This window comes from Pimephales promelas, chromosome 7 (assembly GCF_988280905.1).
Source record: "Pimephales promelas chromosome 7, fPimPro1.hap1.1, whole genome shotgun sequence".
NCBI lineage: Eukaryota > Metazoa > Chordata > Actinopteri > Cypriniformes > Leuciscidae > Pimephales > Pimephales promelas.
This window is the reverse complement of record NC_142775.1, coordinates 13,231,511-13,256,104: the sequence shown is the minus strand read 5'-3', so window position 1 is coordinate 13,256,104 and position 24,594 is coordinate 13,231,511.

Here is a 24,594-nt window from a genome sequence, read left to right as displayed (position 1 = left end):
AGGCAGGGTGCCGACGTCCAGGCAACAGACACTGGCGCCAGCATCAACGGTGCTGGAGGACCCAGGGCTTCAACGGAAGGCTCAGCTGAGGAAAGTACCGCACTTATCCAGTCCGTGGAGTGGAATGGCGAGCAAGCGAAGACACCTGAGCGGGTCCAGTACTGGCCGGGTGAGTGAGTACAAGAGAGGACACAGGCTCCACTCGGAGGTTATAGAATCTCGCGAATGTGTTAGGTTTCGCCCAGCCTGCAGCTCTGCAGATGTCTGCTAGCGAGGTGCCATGCGCTAGAGCCCAAGATGAAGCCACACTCCGGGTGGAGTGGGCCGTCACACCAAGGGGGCACGGTCGACCTTGCTGCTGGTAAGCCAAAGCGATGGTGTCCACTATCCAGTGAGACAGCTGCTGCTTTGAGAGAGCCCTTCCCTTCTGGCTCTTGCCATAACAGACAAAGAGCTGGTCTGAGGTCCTGAAACACCACGTCCTGTCTACGTAAGCATGGAGTGCACGTACTGGACAGAGCAGTGCCAAGGCTGGGTCTGCCTCCTTCAGGGGCAGCGCTTTCAGGTTTACCACCTGGTCCCGAAAGGGAGTGGTAGGAACCTTGGGCACATATCCAGGCCGGGGTCTCAGGATCACGTGAGAGTAGGCGGGCCTGAATTCCAGGCACGCTTCGTCAACGGAGAATGCGTGCAGGTCCCCTACCCTCTTGATGGAGGCCAGTGCAACCAGGAGCCCTGTCTTCATCGACAGGAACTTAATCTCAACTGATTGTGGAGGCTCGAAGGGAGGCCTCTGCAGGGCACTTAAAACCACTGAGAGTTCCCAAGAGGGTACGAGAGGAGGGCGAGGAGGATTCAGTCTCCTCGCTCCCCTCAGGAACCTGATGATCAGGTCATGCTTCCCCAACGACTTACCTTCGACTGCTTCATGGAATGCGGCAATTGCAGCCACATAGACTTTTAGGGTGGAGAGAGACGGCCTTCGCTCCAACCCTTCTTGCAGGAAGGAAAACACGACACTGATCGAGCATCTCCGGGGGTCTTCTCGGCGAGAAGAGCACCAGTTGACGAAGAGGTTCCACTTCAACGCATAGACGTGCCTAGTGGAGGACGCTCTAGCGGAAGTGATGGTAGCCGCCACTGCAGGTGGCAGGGTACTCAACCCTGCCTCGTCCTATCCAGGAGCCACACGTGCAGTCTCCACAGATCGGGACGAGGGTGCCACAGGGTGCCCCGTCTCTGAGAGAGGAGGTTCTTCCTCAGGAATTGGCCAAGGAGGTGCTGTCGCGAGGAGTACGAGTTCGGAGAACCAGGACTTGGTGGGCCAATAAGGGGCTACCAACAAGACCTGCTCCTTGTCCTCTTTGATCTTGCACAGAGTCCGTGCAAGAAGGCTCACTGGGGGAAACGCATATTTGCGTAGATGAGTCGGGGGAAGCGAACAGATCTATCTGTGCCTCCACGAACTGGTCCCATATCAGCTTGACCGACTGGGGATGGAGTCGCCATTCGCCAGAGATCGGCCGGATCCGTGACATCTCGTCGGCTGCCAGGTTCCGCTCTCCTGGAATGTAAATAGCACAAAGGGACCTCAGGTGCTTCTGACTCCATAATAGGAGGTGGTGTGCGAGTTGCGACATCCGTCGTGAGCGTAGACCACCCTGACGGTTGATGTACGCAACTGTTGCAGTATTGTCTGAACGGACAAGTACGTGTTGACCCCTGAGCAGTGCTCGAAAGCAGTGCAGGGCCAGTCGTACTGCCAGCAACTCGAGGCAATTGATGTGCATGAGGCGCTGGGGTCCTGTCCAGGACCCTGTGGCTGCATGACCATTACACATGGCTCCCCAACCCGTGGCAGAGGCATCTGTGGAGACAACAACATGCCTGGAAACTCGCTGAAGAGGGACACCGGCCCTTAAGAAGCTAAAGTTCGTCCACGGGAAGAAGGTCTGACGGCAGGTCGGAGTCACTGGAACACTGAGCGTACCGCGATGCCATGCTCACCTCGGGACTCGATCGCGAAGCCACAGCTGAAGTGCTCTCATATGAAGCAGTCCGAGCGGCGTCGCCGCGGCTGCGGATGCCATATGCCCTAGGAGCCTCTGAAAAAGTTTCAGTTGGACCGCGCTCTTGCCCTCGAACTGTCGAAGACAAGTTAGCAGTGAGTGCGCTCGCTCGTGAGCTGCGCGGACATGGCGACCGAGTCTATCTCCATGCCGAGAAAAGAGATCCTCTGCACGGGGCAGAGTTTGCTCTTCTCCCGATTGACCTGAAGGCCCAGACGGGTTAGGTGCCGAAGCGCAAGGTCTCTGTGTTCGCAAACCTGCTCTCGAGAGTGTGCTAGGATAAGCCAATCGTCGAGGTAGTTCAGGATGCGAACCCTGTGTTCGCGAAGGGGAACAAGGGCTACCTCGACGATCTTCGTAAAGACGCGAGGGGACAGAACTAAGCCGAATGGGAGAACCGTGTACTGATATGCCTGTCCATCGAAAGCAAACCGAAGAAACGGTCTGTGTCGAGGTAAGATGGAGACATGAAAGTACGCGTCCTTCAGGTCTATCGCTGCTAACCAATCCTGAGGCCGAACGCACTCGAAAATGCATCTGGCCGTGAGCATTTTGAACGGCAGTCGGTGAAGAGTGCGGTTCAAAACGCGAAGATCCAGGATCGGTCGTAACCCACCGGTCTTCTTGGGGACAATGAAGTAGGGGCTGTAAAACCCTGACCTCATCTTGGCTGGAGGGACAGTCTCGATTTCACCCTTCGCCAACAGGGTGGCAATCTCCGCTCTCATAAATGGGGTATTGCCACCGACCACAGTAAAGCGAACTCCCCGGAAACGGGAGGAGGCCGTGCGAACTGAATCGCACAGCCGAGCCTGATCGTTCGGGCGACCCAGCGAGATAGGCCGAGGAGCTCTAACCAAGCTTCCAGGAACCGATCGAGCGGGGTCATACGAACCACAGGCGTCCCCCTGGAGGGGCAGCGGTGCGGAGAGACCAGCAGACGTGGGGGAGTTACCCCCCGCGGGTGCGCAGTCAAGCTCCGCTCCCCAACAGAGGAGAACAGGGAAGGACCAGCTTTTCACGGGGGTCTGCTCTGCCGGGGGTCTGGCGATAGATGGGGAAGGGAGCGGCGTGGTCCGGGGATGACACACGCTCCCTTCCGCTCTCTCAGAGACAGAAGAATGAGTGCGGCGACGCATGGAGACGTTGTGCACACTCACTCTGCTCTGTGTGCTCAGTGATAGTGTCAAGTCTTTCTTTAACCAACTCAGGGTGCTGCCCACCTGTGGGTGAGCAGCGGGGAGCGGAGAACAAAAGATTCTCCCCCTGCCATCCACCGGGGGACGGATGGGGCCTGCTACCACCTCCTGGAAAGGACTTGATGCCATCACTGAGCAGCCCGTCTCAGGAACGCCGCTTTGCCTGGCGTTTAGCGGGGCCTGAGGGGGCTGTGGCGCCTTCCAGCGGCCTCCTCCACGACGTGGCCAGGGTGGAGGCAGCAGCTGGCCGTCGGGGCAGGATGTGTTTAATGGCCTCAGTCTGCTTCTGGGCGGTCGAGAACTGCTGGGCAAAGTCCTCGACAGCACTGCCGAAAAGGCCAGCCTGGGAGAGGGGAGCATCGAGCAGACGAGTCCGCTCGGCGTCCCGCACGTCTGCCAGGTTGAGCCAGAGGTGGCGCTCCTGGACCACATTAGTGGCCATCACCTGACGCAGGGAGCGTGCAGCCACTTTAGTCGCCTGGAGAGCGAGGTCAGTGGCCGCACGCAGTTCATTGAACGCCCCTGAATTAGTCCCGCCCTCGTGCATGTCCCTGAGCAGCTTTGCTTGAAAAACCTGCAAGGTGCTCATTGCATCCAGGGTAGCGGCCGCCTGTCCTGCAGCTCTTCCACTCCAGCCCGATGCTCACGGCGCCCCGAGACAGCATGGCTGTCTTCTTGGGATCAAACACGGGCAACGCCGGCGCTCCCGAGGGAGGCAACTTCACCCTCACTTCCCGAGGAGTCTAGCCCACCTTGTGATGCTGCGATCGACATCGCATCCTCCTCTGGAGCACCGAATGAAACAGACGGCACCTGCGAAGAGGCGCTCAACTGAATCACTGCAGCACTCGTGGATTGCTATTACTTCGGGTCCCGGGTCTGTTTAACATTGTGTGTAATACCAACGCATGCTCATCCTTTAGCGTCATATAGGACACGCTGTATGACAAAACGGCAAAATACTACTCACATGGCACCCATCGTTAACGTTAATATAACACGCGCTGAGAACGGGCTGGTAATACACGTGCGATCGGAGTGCAATCTCAAGAGCGTGTCATGTTTCTATGGCAACCAGAGCAGAGCTTCCGCCAAAGCGTGCTTTGCATTTTCTCCAATGTTTATAATAATATAAATGAACCTTCTTGTTTAATCTTAAAGTTTTGGTGGTCAGATTCAGACTCAATGAAGAGATTTGATCAAGCAACAAGCAATCGTTATTATAGTTCAAAAGGGCAAACAGTTAAAGTTATTATGTGAGTTAACTCGAGTCAGAATGTACATGTGCAAGGCTGCATTTTTCATCCATCACCGTGAACAAGTGGACTTTTAAAGCTGAAATAATGAGTGGATTAAGCTTGGAAAAACGAGAGAAATAACATGGACAAGGAAGTGAGACGACGACTACTAAAATTAGGTAAGACAAAAAGTTTTATTTTTCGCAACTCGTGTGAAATTATATGTGAAAATCGGGTCTAGTCGGGTTTGTGTCTTCCTGCCGGGTTCGGGTCCAGTTTTCAAATAATAGACGGGTCCAGGTCGGGTCCGGGCAGTACATTTATGGCATTTCTCGGGTCTGCACGGGTCCGGGTCCAACTTTTGAAATGAACGACGGGTCCGGGTCGGTTCAGTGTAGCACAATACAGGTCTCTTCCGGGTCGGGCATGAATTTTTGGACCCGTGAAGACCTCTACTCTCAGTGTCAGATCATTGAGTCTAGATCTCAGCGTTGCGATGGTCATGCTCCCACAAAGAGAACATGACTCATCCACGCTGCTCTTGCTTGCTCTAAGCCCAGACACACAAAACAGCGCTCGTGCCCATCAGAGGAAGACAGAAATCGACCGCACCCAGAAGAACACGGGCGAACCATCTTTAAAAAGACGTGCCACGTACAGCTCTTTCAATAGAGAGGAGGAAATTCACTCTTCAGCGCTGAGGCGACCAGGGAGAAGCGCAAAGTCTGGCAGACCACTGCACAGATCGCAGGCAATGCAGAATCTCGCTGGGTACAGCCGTCACACCAACACTGGAGAGGACGCTCGTCTCGAAGAGTTGAAGTCAGTACAATGGCTTGTGGAGTGAAGATGTCTCTTGGATACGAAGCGAAAACATACTGCGGTTGCGTCTGCTTCCTCCTTTTATACCCACCAGGTGGGGCGGAGATACGCTATGCAAATTCCGCAGACCCAAGGCATTTTCATGCCATTGGCTCGTTTTTTAATACTCAAAGAGGATTGGCTTTCTATGTGAAACCCCCATTCTCCGTCATCCGACGTAACTTGGAGTGACTACGAAAGGGAATAAGCGGTGAAGAGTTACTCAACTTTCTTTTCAGAAGCACAGTCAGGTGGTAAATATATATATATATATATATATATATATATATATATACCCACTGACACCACACTTCATTCATTGTGCAACATGAGGGTATGTGGAATTTGTTTTTAAATGGCTCTGCAGCTGTAAAAATAGGCTGATAGAGAAGCTAAAATGTTGGTACAGGAATGCATTCCTTTTGCTTTTTCAGAGTTCTGGACACTGGCTCAGTTTCTCTTTTAATAATTTATTCATCTGACCCAGTGGCGGTATCATGGTTAGAATCCAAGAGGAGAGATCAGAGGCAGGGATATGGTTCCCACTCCGGTTAGAAAGAATTTGGAATGATCTGATGTCACCTCGTAGCTTCAGCCAACCTATTTACCCATGAAATACATGTGTGCTGAGGTGTGTCAAAGGTGGATTGCTTTTGAGCAGCCACTTAACACACCAGTGGATATGGTGAAGAGCGTCAGGCCAGCTGGAATGAAGTGAGCAGAATCTACAATGTCAACACCAGACTCGTGTACACAAGGGTGGATACGTTTGGATCACAATGTTCTGGCATCTGGACTGCTTCCAAACAGAAACATCTGTAGCTAAACTTGATCATTGTCTCTTGCTTCATATTATCTTTCTACATATTTGTTGAGACAAACATAAGGTATACCTTGGCTTGAACGCAAATTACTTTGGACAAAAATGTCTGTTAAACGTAAAGATGAAAATAATGTTATGATTTACTGATTGTAACTCCAAACTAGGGGTTGAACAACTTTTTAAAGATTTTTTGAAGTCGACTGTTATGACATCAAAGTCGAGTCAACGTCGACTAGTCGCTCATGTCATTCATAAAAACACAAGAGATGTGACTGATTTGCAACATGCCACAATTTGCAATTAATTAACAGAAAATTATACAGATGCTGACAGCTCAAATTTGGGACCGTTTACACCTGGACACTTCATTCGTTTTTAATGATCTGATTTATCAAAACGATTCCATTTAGACCTGGTCACATAAATATGTTTTCGCAAAACGGATATAAATCCGATCTTCAAACAACGCGCTAAATGCAGATTTAACGGAGTTCACATCCCCGAAAGCAACCGTAGGCTAATGAGCTGCATTTTATTGATCATCAGCTAATTTCAAAATCATCAAAGACCGCAATAAGAGAGACAGCACTGGTAAGATCATTTTGTTTCTTTACTTTTAACGAAGATGATTGTGAGTTAATTGTCCACTTTGATTTACGATAGTTTGCATGTTGGCTTTATGAATAGATGCTCAACTGTGGTGTGTGTTGCCATAGCTTCATCATACAATGAATATAACATAGCATAGGCTATAACACTCTCACGTTTTGTTTTTTTTTTAGTATTTTTGGAGAAGTCCAATTTACATATATGGTTTCAACAACCAGATGCATTTACACGTGTCCAGTTTCGTATGTAAAGCGGCCCAGACCTCCTCATGAAGTGGTTTGAGCGATCTGATTTAAATCCCTCTAGAATGCGTTTCGGAGGACATTTAGCTTAGGCCTACACCTGGTCTTTTCACGATCGGATAGCAATCAGATCACAGAAACACATGAAGTGGCCAAATGTAGCTAAACAGCCCGCTGTTTACATCATCATTTAGGATGAAAAAGAAAGAAAGAAAAAAAAAAGCTATAAATTCACATCTGCACATTAGTGATGGATCCAACAACATAATATTCTAAATAATTGGGGGTGAATTAGAGATGCATATGTTTAAATAAATATATGAAAAAAATAATGTTTGAATGATTTTAAAAGAGTCTGCTCTCATTTCCCGGTAAAACAGTGAGCGTGAATCATGCTTTTACTTTAGTTTTCAACAGTATAGTGCTAAATTATTAAACTATTTCCATAAACACTTTGTGTAGCCTACCAATGCTGCTTTCTTGCTGCAATGACCCTCTGGGCTCTTCATCTGCTAGCGCAATCATATAGTGTCATGACCAACGCAACTAGTCAACGTCAAGCTTAAAGCGTCATGGCATAGCATTAAGGTCGACTAATTGACTAGTCGGTTCAACCCTTACTCCAAACCTGTGTGCTTAGATATTTAAAGCCTAAAGGATTTTGAATACAAATTCTAAAATAACAAAACTACTTTATTATTATTATTATTATTATTATTTATCTCTGAAAATTAAATATTGTAACATTGTAGCGTAAAACAATTTCAGTCCCTCTGGCAAAAATCACTGCCTTTACAAAATGTAATTTACTTGTGAAGTTTTAAATGTATAGAATTGTGGCTTTTAGACATTCATTATTACAGTGAGAACAAATTTTATAAAAGTAATTTAATGTGGGATTGGATTACTCTGGTCCCATTATCAAAATGTCAAATCTTTTGAACAATTAAAAATGTGAAGTGATCACTCACCTTGAAGAAAATTGAATTGTTTGGCCCGATTCGACATGTTGAATTTGACACTTTGAATCGTCGTCGGGCCGTCTGGGAAAGATAGAACTCTGATTGGCTGTTCAGCTTAGTGAAAGAGTCAGTGCACAAGAATAAAAGCAAAACAGCAAGCAAAGAAGTCAAAACGGTAAAGATAGAAGGCTGTTCTTATGTTACGTCATCTTGAGTGTTCCTTATGGTGAATATTCAGTATTAACATGAGCGGAGTGGAACACTCTAAAAAATGCTGGGTTGTTTTAACTAAATTTTGGGTTAAATATGGACAAACCCAAACGTTGGATTAAATATGCAATTTAAAAATGTAACCCACTGGCTAGGTTTGTCCATATTTGACCCAAATTTGGGTTAAAATAACCCAATATATTTTTTAGAGTGAATAAAGAAAGTGTTAAGCAGGATTGATTATCAAAACGATAAGCACGCGCTACTTTGTTTACGTCATTTGTATCTGCAGCCGGCAGCGTCGGTTTTACTTTTTGAATGACGAATATAGACTAATATATCAGCAGAAATAGACAGTTGGCTCATTACACGCAGGCGCAGAATGCACATTATAGCTGATAGTCGCCTGTAGTTCTCTCGTTGTGTTCAAGTGCAGCTTTTTACCCCGACGAGAGCGGACGAGAGGCGACAACACAGTCGGCGTTCATCAGCGCTAGTTCGTCAGCGTCGGCTTGGTGTGTTCCGGGCTTAACACGCCTTTCTTGAAAAGGGGTAAGGATACTTAATGCATCAAATAATAAGACTAAGTGTGATTCTTGCATGTCTCGTCCATTTGAATTAAACTGTCCTGATACAATACGTGGAGGCTCCTGTTGCTCTTTGCTGATGTGGTCTTGATGAGAGAGAACCAGTGGTAGTCAGAGGAACTTTGGTGGATGGAAAGATAAGGCCGCAGCCTGGCACAAGCTTGGGAGTCCTTGTGGGACTTCTAGTTCAGCCTCATCTTCACGTTAGGACTTCTCAAGAAGGACCAAGAGCTAGAGGCTAAGAGGACCAGAGAGGACAAGCGAAGAGCTAAGAGGACAAGCGAGGACAAGAGAGCGCGACAGAGGGAAGGGCTGGTGTGGATGGCGCTCATTGCATGTGCACGCTGGAGGGGTGGTAGCCAATGAATTGTAATACTAATATGTTGTTGGTAACAACATATCACGTACACTGGAGGGAGACCGGATGACACCATGGAGATGACAACGTTGGCGTTGGAGATACAACCATGTAGCCGGAGAGCCAATAAAACGGAAAGATGTCAATGACCTAGGAGGCTGCAACGGAGCCACAGCGACGACCCCCCGAGGTGGAAAAAATTTGACCTGAGATTGACCAAAGATTGACCTGGAGCAACCAAGTGTGGAAGCAGAGCCTGAAGGAGGGTGGAGCTAGCCAAAGCTGAAGGGATGGAGGCCAGAGAGCAGTGGATCCAGGTGGAGTCGGTGGTCCGAAGGAGCCCAGCAAGGCCAAATGGCCGATGGTCCCTGCTGGAGTCAAGACAGGAAGAAGCACAGGCAATGGGTCGAGGTGGAACAGAGCGTTCTGAGGCTGGAGGCGGAGCCACCTTACGGGTTCCTCACGCCCAGGAAGAGGTAGCTCCCAGCAGTCCCGAGGTGATGCCACTCCACTGAGAGGAGGCTGAGGTGGTACCGAGGGTCAGATGGGAGACAGCGATGATTGAGTGGCAGGAGTGGCTGAGGAGGAGAATGGAGAATAGAGCAAAAAACAACACGAAACAAAGCCTTCATAATGACAGTCTGAAGAGGTGGTGGAAGAGGGAGTTTGAATGGGGTTAGCAGGACTGAAGACTATAATAAACATTCTGGCAACACTTCCACAAAGATGATTAGTGTAGCCGGCTCGCACACCTGGTCAACCTCTAAAGTCTCCGAGGTGATGTCTACTCTGCCGCTCCTGTTGGCACTGACTCAAACATCGCGGCAGAAGCGGACTCGTCTGTGATGGGTTTGTGCTGCAGCTCCTCACAGTGAGATAGTATCTGGCTGGGCAATGAATTGGTAGTGGGGCTAAAATCGTCATCAGCTAGTCAGATGGTCAGCGTTGATCCACAAGACACCATCACCCACTTCACATAGTTAGTGAAGCTCCCCCGAGGGTGCTCCCCAGAGAACTACTCATTGGTGGCGAAATGAGTAGAAATGAGCAGAGGCAGTCATCCGGGAAGTTTGATAGATGTGCGAGAAAGAGGAAATCCTCAAATTGTTCCTTGAGGGAGTGATTCCCTTGTATAAGGCATATTAACAAAAAAAGGATTGTCGATGGTGAAAAAAGGAACAAAAATCTCAAAAAACACAAGATGAAAAGAACATACAATATACAGAATGCTCCCTCGTAAATTACTTCTGGGTTGGGTCTTCCCTCATAACACTGTTGTAAACGCACACAAATACGATGATGAGGCTAAATAGGTAGGTTTTAATAAAAAATTAGTCCATAATGAGTCCAGACAATGGGTTATGGGAAGTGTAGTTCATGATGGAAAGGCAGTACAGGAGACTGAAGGAGTGTCTGGACAGCTAGCGGGTGTAACAATATGTATATATCCTATCCCTCATAATTATTATAGTATAGGGAACAGCATACAGGTTTGAAATAGAACCAGGGTGAGTAAATAATGACAGAATATTCATTTTTTTTGTGTGTGTATTTCATCCAGCTGGACTATCTTGGTCAGCTAGCTTGACATAACGGCATAAAAGATGGCCTTTTGAACAGGTTAATCTGCTAATCACTCACTTTAACATCAGAGTTATACCAGATCCCTATTGTGAGATTGTGAACAGAAGCTTCTCATCAGCAAATGTCAACATGCCACGGTAATGATGGAGAAATCCAAAGTAAGATTCTGAGTTTAAGTGAATTCGCTGTGGGAGAGGTCAAGGGTTAACCATTCTCCTGTCAGGCTATTACTCTGATGATGGTGTGCTGTCGTAAATGAGTTCCAGGCAGAAGGCGTGAGCACCCCATCGGGGGTGAAAGGTCAAGTGACTGGTGCTGATTCAGTCAGTCACAGTCTGTCCAGAGACTCTTTTCCTGCCCCTCATAATCATTTGTTTATGTTTTATTCATTCATTCGCAACTCTGGAAATACTGATAGGCTCAGCTTAGGGGCTGTTTCAATTTTTCATAAGTTCCTTGATAGGTACAATATCTGTTCTGTATGGAAAACGCAGTATATCTGCTTTTATGGTTGTTCACAGCGACTGAAGAATATGGTGAACAGCACTTCTTCATACTCTGATATAAACAGCTTTAGAGAGGCCTGCACAAATGAAAAATGCAGCCAGAAAGTTTTAGATATGAGCAAATGAATATTTCAAAACGTATATTTTTTTAGTTTTGTTTTGCATTTCTTTGTTACATGTACAAGCAAACGACCATCATAAAAAATCTTGACAAGACAGAGACGTAGCTTGTTGTATATTATATTTTCTCCTACGTGATGAGAAAGTTTTCTTTTGTTATTTTATAACACTTCAATTTAAAGCAAACCAAATCTTGAACTCTCATATTGATTTTGCAGTCCAAAGCAAAAGTAAGCTTAAATTTTTCTTCCAATGTTTTTAAAATGACTGGATGATTTACAAAAGTTAGTGTGCTCATTTGTATGGACTATTATTGAGATTAGATTATTTTTTTCTGATCCTGCTAATAAAATGCAGGCTTTTCTTGAATCATTTGGGCTTTTAAACTTGTGTACGGCAAATGTTTTAGCATATCTCTCAAATTTCTGAGAACGAATCAAAAGAGGTACTTCTTTCTTATAATTGTAATAAAAGGGTAAAAAACAACAAAAAACACAGTCCTGATACTCAAGGCTGCACAACATGCTGCTTTTCATGAATCATGTTTAGTGATTTTCAAAGCTGAAAATGTTGTTTGTTAGATAATGACTTTATTTGTCTCACAAGTGAGAAAGGAGATTGACAGTAGTTTATGGAAAACTGCATGAGTTAGTTGTGTACGAGGTTTGGAACTTATGAAAGAATAAGGTACTACTTAGTTTCATAAAGTCTGTCAATGAGCTATCAGAGCTAGAATGAGTCTCAGTGGCCCAGGGCCTCTCATCACACTCACTTTATTTAGCTTTCAAATTCAATTTACCAGTAATACATATGATTGTTCCACCAATTCTCTGCAGACAAATGTTGCATTACTGGTTGTCACATAAGGCTCACTGTCTTTTTCTGAATATATACATCTAAACACACACACATACTTATATATCCTTCTAGTATCTAATGTAATAGGAGCATAACGCTCATTCAAAAGGGATACATTCTCTCTCAGATTTGAGGGCACTTCTAGTTATCTTCTAGGAAACTTCTAGCTAATTATATTGAGCGCAAAGAGTTCTCCTCCATTATTCCATCTGTTAGGTCTTCCAGGGGAGATCTATTTACTTCCCCTACAGATATAGATAAAAAATGTAAAGAATTCTACATAGATCTGTATACTTCAGCGTCGTCATCAACTGATGAGGATATTAGTAGTTTCCTGGAACCGCTAGATCTCCCTAGGCTTTCAAATGACCAGAAGCAACTTCTGGATTCAGATATAACTTTGGAGGAAGTGATCGAGGTGATCAGAGCATTGCCCACGGGGAGAGCTCCGGGTCCGGATGGTTTTCCCGCTGAATTCTTTAGAGAAAATGTCAAAGAACTTGCTCCATTAATGTTAGAAGTCTTTATGTGTGTAATGCTACGTTCACACCGGACGCGAATGATTTCAATGTTAAGTCAATGCAAAGACGCTTTACACGCGTGAAAAATTTCCTGCGGCGCGAATGAGGCGTGGAGCGCGGCGCGGAAGACACGAATACGCCTCATTCGCGCATCAAGTTCGCGCGAATGGCGCGAATTGAGCGTCTGGCGCGTTACGCGCGAATGATTCAGTTAGTGCCATTTGTGCATTCACGCGTTTGACGCGAATTCGCGTCTGCCGCCCGAGTTGAAAAATCTGAACTTTGGCGTGAATTCGCGCCGCGTTAACCAATCAGGAGCCTAGCTGCTTGCTCACGTGGTGAAGTGTCTGGATGCTTCAATAAATTATTTTCTTAATATGACTAAATACATGTTGGGATTATGCACAACAAAGCAAATGTTTTATCACTTAAAACATTATTTCTATATACGAGACATGTTCCCAGATAGCAAACTGACATTGAATCAACGTGGAAATATGACATCGAAACAACGTTGATCTGACATAGTTTTGCTCATCGAATTAACGTTGAACCAACGTCAGACGCGTCATTCTTTCAAAACTAACGGAAAATCAACTTGAAATCAACGCGTTGTTTCAACGTTATGAAAGCAAACCAATTTTCGATTTTCATTTAGCTTTGAAGAATGCCGCGTCTGACGTTGGTTCAACGTTAATTCGATGAGCAAATCAACGTTGTTTCAATGTCATGAGAGACGTCGTTTCCACGTTGATTCAATGTCAGTTTGCTCTCTGGGTTCATTTTGTATTGAATGTTATTCATTCCATATCTAGAAATAGTATTATGTTGTAAAGACAATCAACATATGTGCATAAATTCGTGTCTGGACGTGAGAGAGAGAGAAAAATCACAGGACAGGTTAATAACTTTTGAAGGCTGGCTCTATTTATCATCAAAACAAAAATAAATGACAGCTAGATTAGATGGATGAGGGCGAGGGTGATCCTCGCTGCGATGCGGGACAACAGGTCATCAAACTGGGCGCGTGACAGGCGGAAGTACCGCTGACAGCGGCCGTCATCCAGCGCAGCTTCTGAAGCGAGCAAATGGTAAAACTAGACAAACGGTTCGGTTCCGAAGGGTCGGGTGGACACAAATATACGCGACGATGATCCCCACGCCGCTGTTCTGCTCTCCAGAGTAAATACAGAGCGGTAACTCTCTTGATGAATGCTCGGTCGACATAAAAACAATGGCCGCCAACGGATTTCGATTCTGACGCGCGTCACGCACGTAAATTTCGCTTCAAACTTTTGTTTTTACGCGCGCCAGTTTCGCTCTTGACACGCGAATTAACACAAAGTGGTCAAGCGTCAAACTAGACGCGTCAGGCGCGAATTTGACGCGCGATTCGCGTCCGGTGTGAACGTAGCATAACAGACACTTTTGAAGTGTCTGCATTTCAAAAAACGTCTTATAATCAGTTTGATGAAGTGATTCTATACTATAAGAAATGGTTCAGATACTTAACCTATTTGGAAAACGGACAGTAATCATTGAGTTAAAACCATGCTCACACCTGAAAGTGAACTTACGAGGGTATATGTATGTATGCTATTATTTTCTTTTTTCTCAACATGGTTTGCCGGAAGTTGTCTTAACTGCACTTAACTCGCACACCTGATCAAAACAAATATGTGTGGCATCGTGCCTGTTGTTTGGTTTCCGGTCTAGCTTGATCCACTTGCGCTTTGGTCGACGAAGCAACAAAACGTCCTTGCACGGGGCAAGCCATTGAAATCAATGTGTTTCATAGCACAGCGCGACACATGCTGCATCCAGTTGCAAAAACGTGAAAAAACTACAACGTTTGCTAAGACCAAAAAGACCATTTATCTCGCGGGAAAAAAAAAAAACGCCGTTAAAATGGGTTTGCGTTAACGCCGTTAATAACACGTTTAACTGACAGCCCTAATAACCATACATGAAATTATTTAGTATATTAGTTGCCCCATTAGTTGTTGTTGTTTTTAAAACTTTTTAGTATTTATAACTATACATGAAAAACATGATCATACTTTTCAGATGGCTGACATTTCTGCATTTAAAATCCTTTTTTTATTGATTGCATGTAATATTCTAGTTTTCTGAGATTTTGAATTTGGGGTTTTCATAAGCTATAAGCCATAATCATCAAAATTATAACTTTTGCACAGTATTCCATCAGTAGTAATATATGTAGTTTATGGTGTTACAATAACAAACATGAGGTCCAAGTACCTAAATGCAGCTGAATAGCACCCTTGCAAAGTAGATGGTCAGTTATGCAAATTGGTATTTTCGTAAACATTGTGACAGTTGTGACAATGAAGGCAGATTAATGTCTGCAAACTATCTTTCTACAAACAACAGGTTCGCCTTTTCATCCATAACATTCTGTCAAAAGAAAAGCAATTTTATGTTCAATTATTTATTTATTTTTTAAAGTTGTAATAACCATATTGGTTTCAGAGTTCTATTTGTACCTAAATCTAAATCTGTTTCATAACTAAAAAAACGTAAATATCTCAAATGAGGAATCTCTCAATGAAAAATATGTTGGGGGAGGGTGGGAAAATATATATTATCTTGATATAATTCTTGTTTGATTGTTAAATGTGACTGCATTAACGTGGAGTTTGGAAATAAAATTGTTTATCTATAGTTTATGTTTGTTTTATATTCATATTGTTCATTTCCAGTTCTATACCTGAATACTAAAATGTCTTATAATGTTTGTAAAAATGTTTATTCATATTATTTCTGAATGTAATAATAAAATGTGACTAATACACGGATGCAACATCCAGTATTTGTGCAATTTTGACCCATTGGGATTTGTCACTACATATATGTACTTAACATCTCACATCCAGTTGTGTCAAAACAGGAAAAGAAAAAACAAACACCCAAATTGAGATATTTTGCCCTTTTGCACTAAATGATCAAGACCACTCACTTACATGTTATCACTGTGAAGCTGCTTTGATACAATCTGTATTGTGAAAAGCGCTATATAAATAAATGTGACTTGACTTGACTTGACTTGACCACTCAGTGTTAAATCTATTGCAGTACTGCAGATCAAGACAGCAACTCCCTAACTGTGGCTTTGTGCAAGAAAGTGGAACAACATGTAAAATAAATGACAACACACAACACTGGTCAAGTTAGGCCTGAAACATTTAGGAGCAGCTCAAAGCAACACTATGATAATATCATAGAGATCCAAACAGGGTCTCTAAATACAAGTCAGATTTAATAAGCAAGGGGCATTTGAAGTGTTTTTATTTTTCCCTCCAGCGATTACTCAGGAAACAGTCTGTGAGTGAGGCTGGTCTTCAGTAATTCCTCATTTCAGAGTACAAACAAACTATCAACAGTAATGTTTATTTACAAGCTTCACTGAATCACTAAAGCTTTGTAAAATCCTTTGTGGTTAATTATAACTGAGCTATGTGTTTCAGAGTGAAGCCACAATATCCTCTCCTTTAAAATCAGTTTATTGTTTATCTGAGGAAAATGCAAAAATCCATAACTTAAAAGTAACCAGGAAAACACCAGGATCCATGTCATTTAATGCATCCGTAATGAGTCCAATTCCAAAAATGCCTAGGAAAGAAAAATCCCAGCACAGTTTAGTTAGCCAGTTCTCCTAAACAGAAATTAAATAAAATGGATTACATCAAATAGTAGATAATTATTATTAAATCTCCTGCATCTTAGATTTTCTTACTGATTTGCCAAGACTCCACACTCTAAATGACCATACTCTAATCACAAGTCAAAGATCTCAATTTGAACTCAAACATTAGATGAACAAATGATCCGATCTATGCTATCTACATTCCTTTATTCTCAGAAGGCAAGCACTGGTACTTGGGCGGAGTGATTAGCGCAACACCTGAAAAGCACCTTTGTTACTTCCGTCAACAAAACTAACGTGACTAGCTAGCAAGTAGCGAACGTGATCTCAGGTGCTGCGAGTAAATCACTCTGCAGAAGAAGTATCGCCTGCTGAGAATATAGATCCAAGTCTGTATACGGTTTGAAGAGGTTTTGGTTTCTTAAAGGTGCCCTATAATGTGAAATTGAATTTATGTTGGCATAGTTAAATAACAAGAGTTCAGTACATGGACATGGCATACAGTGAGTCTCAAACATCATTGTTTTCTCCTTCTTACTTAAATCTTGCTTTTGAAAAACAACCCTGAAAAACAGGCGAATCTCCACATAATAAACTCTGACGTAAAAGTCGGGATCATTAATATGTATGATCCATAATATTTGCATATGCCAGCCCATGTTCAGTGACAGACGAGACCAGCCGAAGCATGGCCGTTGATCAGTGTTTGGATGTACACATGAATACAAAATATTTTTAGTTCCTTCATCCGAGCCTCTGAAGAAACAATGGGTTAATTTTATTTTCTCTGGATATTTCCAAACATTTCACCGACGACTGTTTCCTCAACTTCCCAAGAGCTGGCCTCGGACCGAGCTGATTTGTTATTGTTGTTCAAGTTCAGACAGGTAAAGTTAACGTATTAACGTTAACGCTTTCACTCAAAATCGTTCAATACTGTTTATGCATCAGTAAGTCAAGCCAGGGACTTCACATCGTTTCTTTTAGTAGGATGAAAAAATAATAATAATTGTGAATAAATTGTATACAGAAAGCGATCAATATCTTTCCACACAGCGCGAGTTTATCTGGACACTTGCCAAACTCGTTATGAATTCAATGACGCACGTTACAATGCACAACGAAGCTCTTTCTATATTTACATGATCGTGTCTGCATTAGTGAAAGCAGAGAAGGCAGAAATTGCGTTGCAATGATAAGATCTTCATCCTCGCGATCGACAGGCTGTCTGTCCTCTGCTTGCTCAATACTCAACACAGCAACATTTTATGTGATGGGAATAGATCTAAATACTTCAAAAACATCTCACGATTCATTAATCTCGATAGCTGTAATAGAAAAAAAACTATAATAGCTGGAGTAAAATTATTCGAAACAGTTTCACATGTAATACTTAGCTATTTTATATGCAAGCATGTCAGCCAATCACAGCAGAGGCCGGTTACACACAGCAGACACGCCCCTTCAAACAGAGTGTTCAAATCAGAGGCTAAAATCAGGCTAGGAAAAATGCCTTTTTTTTCTAAATTATGACTATTTTTGATCTAAAAAAAAACATACTAACATTATAAGGGCAACCCAGGAAACATTATACAATAATAATAATAATAAAAAAAACCATTTTAGGGCACCTTTAAGATAAAAAACAAAACTGGAGAACTATTTCACTGCTTGTCAAATGTAACATGCTTTATCCTCCAATAAAAGATTTATAATAAAAGAAGATGGCTGTGTCTCGGGAAAATGTTGGCTTTATTTTGTCACATACTGGGAGCAGTAGGCTAAATGGAGCTGTTTACCTCCAGTATTTGTGCTAAGCTAGGCTAGCGGTGGGTGAGTTATGGCAACGCATGAAGATGAGAAGGGTATGTATTGTCCTAAACAAGCTAAAGTAGGCATGTTTCATAACAACCATGGACACTTTCCATTGTTCTTTCGCATGGGCCGACACTTTCGCATTGGGGTTACAGTGCAAAAGGATTCTTTAGATTATTCAAATGTTCTTCATATACTATTAAAAAAAAATATTATTTTAAGAACTGATCTTTGGGGAACCAAAAATGGTTCTACAAAGGCATCCTTTTGGAAAAAGTAAATATTTGTCACTGATCTTCTCAAATTGATTAATTTAACCTAATACATGAAAAACTACATTACTACAAAAAAAAACTCATAAGCCACAAAAGACCAACATCTGAGCAGAAAAAAAGAGAAAACTTTGGGAACTGTAGTAGACTCAATAAGCTATTGATAAGGATTCTGTCATCAAGCATTCATGTTGGACTCTATTAGTTGAAAATGACTTCCAATCCCCAATAAAGGCTGCTGTCCCACGCAGGTGCATCTACATAAAACACATGCCCATCAAGCATTCTTCACAGGGCGCTACCAAGGGATGTTAAATATTCATTGATTGCTATAAAGGCTTTGAACAAAGATATGCCTCACTTTGAAAGGTAATATTGAAAACAAATAATAAAACTGAAAATTCATTGTAGGCACTTCTTTTTCAGATTCCATTTTCATTCTCCCCAGCGTTACGGAGATGAAACAGGGGTCCCTGAGCTATTCGTTAGTGCAGTCGCACAGAACATGCTCCCTAATAATGAGCAGGCAGCAGCAGCATCAGTGTACTGGCAAAGGTTAATTAAAATGCAAGAGAATAAAATCAGAGCTGGCTGTCTCCCACGAGGCAGAGCAATAGAGGACAAAGATGGATCTTGTTGCACCCAACATAAACTATCTCTAAATAATGTGTGACAAAGTCTTGATGACCAAAACAATGACCATTGGTTTAGGGAAGGGGTTTTCAAACTCTGGTCAAGGGGGCAATGCCAGAGGGTCTGTGGAAAAGTTTAGAGAATAGTGTATTTAAAAAAAAATAAAAATAAAAATTGTAAACTACTTAATAAACAAATACCTATCTGATTAAAATGATAAATTAAAATAAATACATGTTAATCTTAAGTAAATAACTTAAAGGTCCTATATGTAACTTTTCTTCTAAAATGAATCCTTTTTTTATTGCAAGTGTGTGAAGGGGTTATAATCACACATTACAATGATCCACTTGTCAGCTTTTGCTATTTCTACCCTATCTCACGACCAATTCGTACGAATGATTCAAAAGTGGCTAATTCGTACTAATTCATACGACCTCACTCGTACAAATTTGTACGATTTGTCTAAACCCACGTGACGGTTATGTTTAGGGGCGGGGTCAGGGGTAGGTCATTCGTACGAATTCATACGAATTTGCTAATTCGTAAAATATGTACGAATTAGCTAAATCGTACTAATTCGTACGAGTGAGGTCGTACAAATTGTTACGAATTAGCCACCTCGTAAAATTCGTACGAATTCCCGTGAGATCGGGTTGGCTATTTCCACTGAAGGCACGAAAACATGGATCAACATTGGCAGAGCGTCTGAATTATGGAGAGACCTTGAGGGTTGAGGGTTCTGGCAGTGGCAAGTGGGAGTTGTTTGAAAGTCATCTTTCTCCATGACCACATGGCTAGTTTGGACAAGGCCTGGGGCCCTGAGGCCTATTGAGGCCACGCCGAGCACCCAGGAGAAGTGAGGAAGTCAGAAGTGTGGGTGATTGGAGTCGTTGTTGGTTGGAGTCCTGGTTTCAAACTCCTGAGATTGTCCTCGGTACTTTGAGAGTCGTCTCTCTCCTCCATGAGTCCGTATCTGGTTGTAAGCAGGGCCTGCTGGGCCCTCGGGGCCCCCATGGAAGGGGTTCCCCAGTATCACAAGAAACGGTGTCTGCGGCTAGATGAAAAACTACTAAGAGGCAGAGGTGGAAAGAGTACTGAAAATTTGTACTCAAGTACAAGTAGTTCCTAAAATAATACTCGATTACAAGCAAAAGTACTGGTGTTAAAAATGTACTTAAGTAAAAGTACAAAGTACCCCTCTCAAAAACTACTCAAGTACTAATTACTAATTACTTTTAGCCTGTGATATTTATTTACTTTTATGGAAACCAAGTTATAAAAATGGTCTAATATGATTATTATTATTATTAATGAATTATAATGCAAAATAAATAAGCTTATTGGGTTATTTTATGTATAAACTTCTTTTTTTCTCTTTTTTTTTACAATAAAGATTTCCAAAAGTACCCTACTAATATTTCAAAAGTTATCAGCATTTAGCACTGACACAAATGTACCATCTAGACAGACTGTCAATCAGTGCAGTTACACTGCTATGTCAGTGGGTCATGGCCGGCAAGATACTGTTGTTATGAAAGAGTCATTATTAAACTCTTCATTCTAAGCTTAAAACACGGATTTAATATTAATAAAACAATGTGTTGACAATGACATACAATATGACTTTTTAATCTAAGTTTACAATGTTAAATCTTTATTATGGTAGGCTATATGTGCTTGTCACCTGAGTAACGCTGAAGCTCATGTTTCAAGTGATGTTTTTAGTCAAATTATCGTGAGGTCTTCCCAACTTTAAAAACAAAAACAACTGAACTATCACATATCACTGCAGAAACAAATTTTTTATATATAAAAAAAAAACACTGTCTTCTTTCCTTCCTCTGTATAAGAACAACTCCTCCATGTGGGGTCATGGGCACTCGTCATCTGGTATTTCTTCTGAATTTTCAATGAATTCAGTGTCTCGAATGTCCATGTCCATTACGGCAAAGTTCTTTGATAACACTAAAATACAAACTGAAGGACGTGTGAGGATGAATATAGCTCTCCAGAAACCGGGCTTTTTTCCCTCTCCAAATACAAGGGTTTTTATTGGCCTGCCCACGATCAGTTATTTCCATTGGATACCCAAATGCTGGTCAAGGATTTGAATAATTGTTGAATTCAAATTGTACAAGTACTTTGTAATTAATGGGATTTTTAAAGTAGTGAAGTACAATTACTTAACTTAATTTGTAGTCAAGTACAAGGAAAATTACAGACTAAAAAATTTACTCATAAAAGTACAAGTACACGAAAAAACTACTTAATTACAGTAATCTGAGTAGTTGGAATTCGTTACTTCCACCTCTGCTAAGAGGGAGGTCACATGGACTGCCCCTAAGGGTTGGCTGACCATTAAGAAAGATGATATATATATATATATATATATATATATTAACAAAGTAAAAACAGGTAATACATACCAGTACAGTAGTACAGGCAGCAAAAAGTGGAAAAAAACAATGCAATGTAATCAACACATTTAAATACATTTTTCCACAGTATCAATTGTCTCTTTGAACTTGCAAATATAACTACCTTTTAAATTTTGGTACAGGGGTTCCTTGCAAGAGGATAATCATATCATATAATCATAGGTCTTTGGCTTCTAAAATATTGTAAACCCCTGGTTAAGGGAGAACTATGATCCTCACTGCTTAAGGATGGTCATGGATGTGAGAGCAGCACAATTGCGGTTGATATATACGAGAAGTTAATATTGAGTAACTTACATATTAGTCAGTACTGTTACTTTGCAGACTGCATACTGTAAATTTGTCTGGTTTTCCAGACAAAGTTAGGTCCAAACTATGCCAAAGCAGTCCTCTCCAAGCAACACACAGTAGTGGCATATTGTACCCGATGAGTCAGTGTAGTGAGCAAATCGGTTGAATTAATGATTCAATGACTCACTCCCCTAAAAAAAAATCACCCCCTATACCCTTATTCACCATTCCCTACATTATTCCACTAATACGATCCATTTGAAGGAGTGAATGAAAACGAGTGAGCGAATTCGGACACCGAGTGCACTGGAAGGGCTGCCGCTTTTTAGCATAGTTTGTGCTTACCATTTAATAATCATTTGACACTTAGCAAACTGGCAGCTCCAGTAGTATTCAAATTAATTAATCCATCAGTAATACCATTGATCAGCTCAACCAAACGTGGATATTTTTCCACTAAGAAACAAACAGTTATTATGTTTTGATTGATACTATTACTGTGAAGCTGCTTTGATGCAATCTACATTGTGAAAATGTATATTCGGTTTGGAAAATGGATGGATGGATGGATGATTCACCTGTGGGCACCATCTTCTGGATGGTGGACGCAGGAATTCATTCGACCTCACCCTCACATTGCATTGTGGGTATTGATTGCAGTTGAGTGCACATCAGTTGTACACTCGTTATTGCAATGCATTATAGGATAGAATGAGTGCACTCGATAACATCCACTATGGTTTCGGACACCACTATAAATGGCAGTCCCCTCAAATAGTGTCCTATTTAAGTATTTCTGGGGCGATTTCAGACACAGCCAACATCACTTGTTTAGTCCAAATCAGACTTTCCTTCAGGGGTTGGATTGGTTGATTGATTGATCTATTGAATGGTTGATTGATTGAGTGATTCTTCACACTTTTACAAAAAAGACTATATAAATTGTAGCACATACGATAGTATTTACATTTGGGTGCAGATGGATCTGCATTTAAAACTGTGTATGGTCTTTGAAAAACATATTGACAATAAATAGATGCATATCACACAAATGACAATCTGGGGGAGATAAGAATTTATAGTTGTCCATATCCTGAGACAGAAAGATATATATTTATATTAGTAATGCCCAGGCACATAGAATCTAAACCCTCAGAAAGCTCATGGAGGTTACCGCATATTCTTTTATCAGTGTTTCTATTTTTTCCCAATAATTCTGCACTTTTTACCTAAAAATCAGCAGAGAAAATGTGAGAAAACTCTTCAGATTCTGTCTGGGCCTGTGGTACATCACCTTTACCTTCATCATCAACACTGGAGGTTGGCAATATATGAAATGAAGACACTCTAATAGTAGATACTCTCTGGCAAACAAGACTAATATCAGGCATGTTTCCTGCCAGACACACAGCGGTGTGTCGATGAAAGGCCCATCAGTTGATGTACTGTAAGCAGATATGTGTGATAACCCTTGGGTCTGTATGGTGACTGATGACAGGACACAGCAGAGCATAAATATGCAACTAAACGTCAGGGTGGTGAAGCAGCCATAAATCTGTGAGGAGGAAAGTCTGGTATATCCTCACAGAAGAGCTGAATAATATTTCCACAGTGTGATAGCTGTGGCTGTCCAATACATTATGCAGTCAACACAAGAGGTCCCTGAACCATTTAATCACTAGGAATAAGCAGACCATTGTTAAGTGCACACAATGACAGGTCTCAGTCTATAAATAGTCTGGGAATGCATCTTTGATCATGCTTGGAGTGTCTCACTGTCATAGTCCATACATGCATAGACACTACATGACCAAATGTATGTGGATGCCAGACCAGAGTATGTAAGCAGGGCAGAGTGGTAGCAGAGTTACTTAGAGATCAGTTGGGCATATTTTTTATCAGCAGTCCTCTACCCACGAGGGTAGGAGGAACAGCAAGAAACTCTACAAAGCTCAATTTACAGGTAATACAAACAAACAATATACCAAACCACCAGGCCGAGTCTGCCGGCGGAAGGACCACTTAATGGCTTTTCCAAAAGCACAATCCAACTCACCCACACACACACACGTCACCGTGCACCAAATCACACACACAGGCACTTCAAAAGTGTCACCTACTGCAACACCACCGCTATCACCATACAAGAGAAGGTCCTTCCGTCTGGCCACCTCAGTTCCACAAGAGAATATTCCTCACATATAATTCCCTCTGGCTACTGTTTACAGCAATCATCAAGACCGCCGATTAACTGAGGGGTGAACAGACACTCACTCTGAACTCATAACGTGCACCGCCGGAAAAGTGCTGATTGACAACTGAGACGTGAGTGAATGACGCACGCGGGGAGGCGGAGTAAAGACGCGACGCATCTCCGGACACAGCCAACCCGCATTAAATAGATGATACTATCCCCTGATAGGATGCCACAACTGTCAATCACTTAACTAATAATGTCACACTGGCATGCAAATTATCACACGTTAAATTTTAGACCCTGATTATAAGATGACCCCATTTTGGAGCGCCAACAACGAAGAATGCCAAATATGTGCAAAACGAGTGTTTCCCCCAGGACTGATAAATGCAGTGGAGTCAAACAACTCTGATTAAGCAGCCAAGAAATATGGTGTGTCAGAGTGTAATGTTAGAAGATGGTGAACCCCAAAAGACCGCACTCCTAAATGTGGCCGCTTTGAAGGTCAAGGTCACGGTCAAAGTTTTTTTC